Source organism: Miniopterus natalensis, chromosome 19 (assembly GCF_054644295.1).
Source record: "Miniopterus natalensis isolate mMinNat1 chromosome 19, mMinNat1.hap1, whole genome shotgun sequence".
In the NCBI taxonomy this organism is placed as follows: Eukaryota; Metazoa; Chordata; class Mammalia; order Chiroptera; family Miniopteridae; genus Miniopterus; species Miniopterus natalensis.
This window is the reverse complement of record NC_142099.1, coordinates 19098794-19105510: the sequence shown is the minus strand read 5'-3', so window position 1 is coordinate 19105510 and position 6717 is coordinate 19098794.

Here is a 6717-nt window from a genome sequence, read left to right as displayed (position 1 = left end):
TGCTTTAATTAGGGGCTGTTAGCACATTAAAATGTTTGTTGAACCTTGCAAGGTGATAAATTACTCTGATTTGCAGTCTATACTCAGGTCTAATTATTTTCTTTTCCTTTTTCATGTACTAATAGCACCTAATGAATTCAGTTAAATGGTAAAATTGCATTGATTGTCTACTATGTGTCCGGACAGTGTGTTGGACTGTGGAAATATAAAGGAGGCTAGCTAAGGCTCAGTGCCCCCCCCGACCAGGTCAGAGCCTAGAGAGTTCATTAGCTCTGGTGCAATGTGATGAGTGCCCTACCAGAAATATGAACCTAGGGTTAGGATAGCACAGGACAATTGCTTCCCTCCATGGGAACCAGTTAACAGAGAAATGCTGTCACAGATACTCTCTAATATTCTAATAATTGATGGACATTAGTATTTTCATGGGCATTGGGAACAGCCACATCATTCATTTTCAAATTATCTTGGACAAAAGAGTTATCAACTCTCTCTTTTCACAAATAATGTTTTATTTCATACCTCTTCCTTCCCCATTACTATATCTTTAAAACAAAACATGAGGTGCTGGCCTGATGCCATTTGATTTCAGTCCTGCTCATTTGCTTGTCCGGGAAAACTTTAAGCATCGGCTCACAGAGCCCTTAATGAGAAAGCTGGTTAAAAAGCCTTCTGAAACGGGGAAACAAATTACATGCAAAACACAGCCCATTCTTTTTCTCTTCATTTCCTTCTCTCCCTTCCAGGCAGCAGCATTACAAATGACAAGGCCAAGGAAGCCATCAGACCGGAAAGAGGCGCTGCTGAATGGGTCTGTCTTCACCTTACTGCTTTGATGGCCGTTTATCTTGCTTCACTGCAGCACTAAAATGTCGCCCAAACAGCAGGAGGGCCCTGCGCGCGCAATAATGGCCTTGGTAAAGCTTTGACTGTGTGTATTTGGGTGGAATCTGAGCTTGTAATTGGTGAATGCACACACTGTTGGATCTCCCAGCCTCTCCCTCTTCCCTAGAAAGCCTGCTCATTCCTGGGGAAGGAGGAAGTTTCTCTCCTTCCCAGCGTGTCCGTGGTCACCTTAGGAAGGCCGCCTCAGAGTATTGCTTCAGGACGGTAGCGATCACATTCAGGGCTGCCCCTGCTACACTGTGTCTGACAAGGTCACTCGACTCCTCTCAAGCCTGGAATATCAGGAGCCAAGATAGGCTTCCTGGCCCTGGTTCAAAAGGAAGTGATGGCAGTGATTGTCCACTGGGAGGAAGAGATGGGAGGTGGTGTTTTTTTTTTTCTTTCTTCCTTCTCTTATCCTGGAATTTGCAAAAGGAAGGCTACAAATACCAAACAATCCTTCCACACCTGGCAGCCAGGGCTATGATTGTGGGGAAAAGGAAATCCTCCTCCCTCCCCCAACCTTGCCCCTTGATTTAAATAATTCTCTGGGGTTGAGACACTTACAGTTAAATACCTGCACTCTGTGGTGAGGTAGAGACACCAGGCCTTGAAGTGGAAGAGGAGGGTTTAGGCCCTGCCTTCATCACTTGCTAGCTGTTTGACTCTTGAGAATGTGCAAAACACTTCTAAATCGCAGGGACTGCCATGTGCCAGGCTCTGGGCCAGGCATGGAGGACAAAAAGGGAAGTCACTGGCTCCTCCCTGAAGGCTTTCATAATCTCCTGGGAAGACAGAGGCATAAACAGTCACAACATAATATAACACAGGCTAAAGATGCAGAGGAATCACCATGAAAACGAAAGGAAGGCACTGTGTATATTTGGAGGTGGAGGAGAGAGTGAGATGAGAGGCCATGAGACAATGGTTAGGAAAGACCTCACAAATCAGAAGACTGAGCAAGAATTTGAAGAAAAAAAGAGAGTTCACTTAGAGAAAGTAGGGTGATTGAAAGAACCATCAACAAAAATTCCCCAAAAGAATATTAGAAAATGGAGAAACTTTGAACAGTGTGCAAAACATGAGACACAGCCCCCAAAGGAAAGGGAAGGTGTGCTCCACCAAGACAAAGGGCAGGTCCCCCTTACAGAGAAAGTTCCATCCTAGGTTTCTAATTGGTCCAATTTTATGCAAATTTGGTTTTCAAATTTGCAGTTATGATTGGTCCAAATCTTGCAGTTCTGATTGGTTGGTAACATGTGTTCTGATTGGTCATTATAAAGCAATTCTGATTGGTCAGCATAGATGCAAATGAAGATATATGTAGTTGTGCAGTTCTGATTAGATTGGGCAGGTCTCTGTCCGTTGATCCAAAGACAAAACCAGGGCTTGCCTGCAGTGGTTGATTTAGGCCCCTAAACAAGTGGGTTATAGTGCAGGGAAGGCCAGAGTTTATTCTGAGGTTCTTCCCAGTGTACAGAATACACGAGGAGCCCCTGTCAACAAATGGCCTCTAGACTGTTAATATTTATAACATTTGGGCCTTCGGTTGACCACGGGGAGTTCATCTCAATAGATAAATTCCTTTTCCAGGTTTACATCAAATGAATCTTTCTTCTCAGGGTCCATAGAAACCTGGCTGACAACATTAAAGGGGTGCCAGATGATGATGAATCTTTGGACAAGGCTGAGAAGGAGTGGGCTGGAAAGTAGGGGACTCAGCAGAGACTGGCTTCAAATGCTGGAGAAGCCAACGGCGATGGGGACTGACAAGCATCCACTGGACTGGGCAAACGGGCGGTCACTGGTGACTTCAGCAAGAACAATTTCAGTGGTTTTTCGCGGGAAATCACAGTGGGAAGTGAATGGAAGGAAAGCAAGGAAGCTAATGATCATATTCTTAACCTTCAGTAGACTTTGCTGTGGGGAGGAGACAAATTAGGTGTTGGCTAGAGGGGGATGAGGGATTGAAGGAATTATCTTTCTTGTTTCTGTTTATGACTGAAACTTGGGCATCATTTTATACTACAGAGGAGGCAGTGGAGTGGGAGGAGTTCATTTAAAGGAGAGATGGGATTAAATGGGTTTAATTACTACCTTGTGGAGTCCTTTAGAGATTAAATGAGAGCCCCCCAGGCAAACCCTTTTTGTAAACTGATACACGTGTGTGAATATGCTTACCCTGCTATTGAAATAGAACTTGCAAGCATCACAAGGCATTTGAGCTCACTTATCACTTTGTTTCTGAGATAAGCAAATCTCCCTCTCCATAGCTTTTCTGTGCGCCCTGCTTTCCTATTTCCTCTTGTCATCACTTTAGACTTAGGGCCCAAGAATGAATTGAGCCCTCCTTGACATTTCTTCCTGCCAAACAACACAACTAACCAGCTCCCCTAGATCACAACAGGAAGCTGGGGTTGGTAAGTGAGAAGCGATTAAGGAAGGAACAAAAGCTTCCTCATTGTTAGGAGCTGGGACACACATCCAGACTCTTGGAAGCTTGTTTTGTCAGTATATTAGCTTTTCATCAGATAAGCCTGGAGCCACACAGGCTATGAAGTAGACTGTCCCCTCACAGACACCAGTGGCCTCTTTTCCATCTCAGTTCATGAGCTGCATGTCCCACCAGGGCAGAGATTTTTCTCTGTATTGTTCACGGCTGTATCCACAGTGACTAGAACAGTGTCCAGCACATGTGTTAAGTGAATGAATTCACCCATTTATTCATCCTTCCATTGACTCAATCAAAGTGGGTATATACTATGGGACAGCTACGAAGCTCATCCTAGATAAACAGAGATAACTAATACTTGTTATCATTTCAAAAATGTATATTCTATGCCAGGCACTTTACATACATTAGCTGGTGTAATCACAATCAGGCAGACAGACTCAGAAGTCCCTTAGTTGAGGATGCATGGCTGGAGAGCGGTGAAGCTGGAATTTGTAACTGCCCGATTCCAAAACAGATGCTCTTTCTGCACCACCACCTGCTTCTGCAGCCTCACTCCCTCGCTGTAACTCAAACCACAACTTCAGTTATAACTGGCCACGTGCAGTTCCTTGAACATGCCACGTTCTCTCTCCTTTTCCTGGGACAAAGCTGTCTGGTTAATTCTTCCTCATCGGGAGGTTTTCTTGAAATGATGCTCTTCAAATGGACTAGGTTGACCTCTGCACTCTCACAGCCCCCTTTTGCAGCCTCTGTCACAGGACAGATCCCAGGCATTTTAGATGCCTATTTGTGAGTCTCTCCCTACTAGATGGTGAGAGGTTCAAGGACAGGGACTGTCTTCATAAAAGCTGCCATTTATTGAGTGCTTCCATGTACTCACCGACCTTGCTTAATTCTCAGCCATCATCCGAGATGGGTATTATCATGCTTGTTTTATAGATGAGATAATAAAAGCACAGAGAGGTTAAAATAAATAATTTTCCTAAGGTCACAATGAGTAAGTGGCTAAACCAGGAATGGAACATAGAAATATCTGATTCCAAGGCCCACATTCTTTTCACTTCATCAAATCCACCTCCAGTGTTCACAGTTTAGCTGCCGAAATAAACAGATAAATACCACCTGAACAATGAGATGAGCGAGCGAATACAGGTTTACACAAAGTTCTTTGGGGGAACATATAGAAAGGCAGGATTTGTTCTTTCTGGAGGATATGGGGTTGGAAAGGCTTCATAAAGTTGCCAGAATGCTTGGGACCTTGTAAACTGGGTCAAAGGTGAAAAATAGATCCCTGCCTCAAATACTGGTGGTTGGTTTTGGGGGCCACAGCAGCCGTTGCCGAGGTCACCACTGCTTCCAAATTGGTCCATCTGGATGCTAAGAATTTAGCCCAAATGCCTGCATGTACCTGCTCAAGTCATGATTGGTTACTAGGCAACCCAGTCAGCAATTGTTTCATTAAAGTCTTGCGTTCGTGTGTGTATGTGTGTGTAAACTACTTGATATAATCATAATTTTCATCTTACACACTATACTTTAAATGGAAATGAAATCAGTACATTTTCAAGCTCCCAGCTACATGGACTAGGGTGGTAACTCCTAATTATGTGTTAGCATCTCTTCCTGCTCTCGTCCCTTAACTGCGCAAGTGTTGCTGGAGGCTGCTTTCTCAATATTCTCTTCTTCAGGGAATTCACCTATATTTGAGGCTTGAACTACTGTAAAATGCCTATAAAATTAATCTTAAAACTCCAAGCAAAGCATGGCTTTGAAATGTATGGTACAATACCTTCTTTGTCTGCTCCAGAGAGCGTTTGTGAGGAAGGCACAGTGGGCGGCCGGATGCGGACCTCGCTGGGGCTCTGGCATCAGGCAATGAGGAAACTTCTGAACTGCTCCATTTCCTAGCTGCGCGGCCTTGGGCAGGTTACTTAACCTCCTTCCAGCCTCCGTTCCTGATGTATAAAAGAGTGAAAATCATAGCATCCGAGTTAGAGGATGATTGTGAGGACTGATGAAATAATGCAAAAGCACAGAGTGACTGGCTTGCTCTAAGTTGCCAGAAAGTGCTAGTTGCAGTGATTTTTATTACTCTCGTCTTTGGCAGTATGAAGCAATTTAGGTGACAGTGATTTGAAACCTTTGAAGTGCTATGAAAATGTGAAATATTATTATCATGCATAATGGTGAGTGAAATCCAAAGACGTGAATAACGTATCAGGAAAGCCAGGTCCTAATGGTCCTCCTGCCACTAAGCCTCGGTGTGACCTTGGGCCAGGCTCTCTGTGAGCCTCCACTTTCTACTTGTAAATGAAGCGGTTTGATTAGATTATTTTTGGGGTGTGGGGGAGCAGGGTTTTCAATAACTTCATTTTTTATTTCTATTTAAAAATTTTTCAATTGCAATTTGATTAGATTATCTTGGAGCTTCACCCCAGCTCTGAAATGCTATGATTTGATTCTAGGTTGGAGCAAATAAGTGATGGGGCAAATTTTACAGGTTCCTTGGAATATAACAGGTGAACACGTACTACATATATCAGTGGCCAAAGCTCATCTCCGAGGTTGACAAAAGTTAACCCCAAGAAAGAGCAATCTGGGGGAATTCAACAGAAAGGCAAATTGCTCCCACATACCTCAGAAATCTTGGACGACAGGACTGTGGCGGAAGAAAATAACTTTTATCTATAATAGCAATACAGGAGTCCCCTCTTATCCGCAGTTTCGCTTTCTGTGGCTTTAGTTACCTGCAGTCAGCTGCAGCTCTGAGTATTGGACTGAAATCTTGCGTTGTCTTGCTCTGTTCCGCCCATATCAGAACCACCCCCTTGTCCGGTGATCCCAAGCTGCGGATGCTCCCCGCTCCCCGTTAGTGACTTAGTGGCCTTCTAGGTTATGCTGTATGGCAGTGGCAAATTGCGTTCACTTACTAAAGGCCCCAAAGTGCAAGAGTGGCGGTGCTGGCGGTTCGGGCATGTCAAGGAGAAGCCAGCTGTGTGGTTTCAGGCATCCACTGGGGCAGGGTGTGTGTGTGTGTGTGTCTTACAACATATTCCCCACAAAGAAAGGGGCACTACTGTACCAGTCGGAAGAAAGGCCAGATTATGCCCAGCAGGAAAGTGGGCGCAAGAGCCCTTAAGATTTTGGATGTGGCTTTGGAGGGTGATGTGCTGGCAGCTCGCCGGGCTTGCTTCCATCCGAGTACCTGCTCTGCTCTGCAGATGTGCTGGTAAACCGGGCCCCTGACAGTCTGTTCTGCAGTTGCTGACAAACCGGTGGCTAACGCGTTTAACTGTGCGAAACACTCGTGCGTTTTCTGCATATTCCTGTGCGGTGCTTACATGTCTTGTCTGTCTATTATTCTCTGAAGACATAGT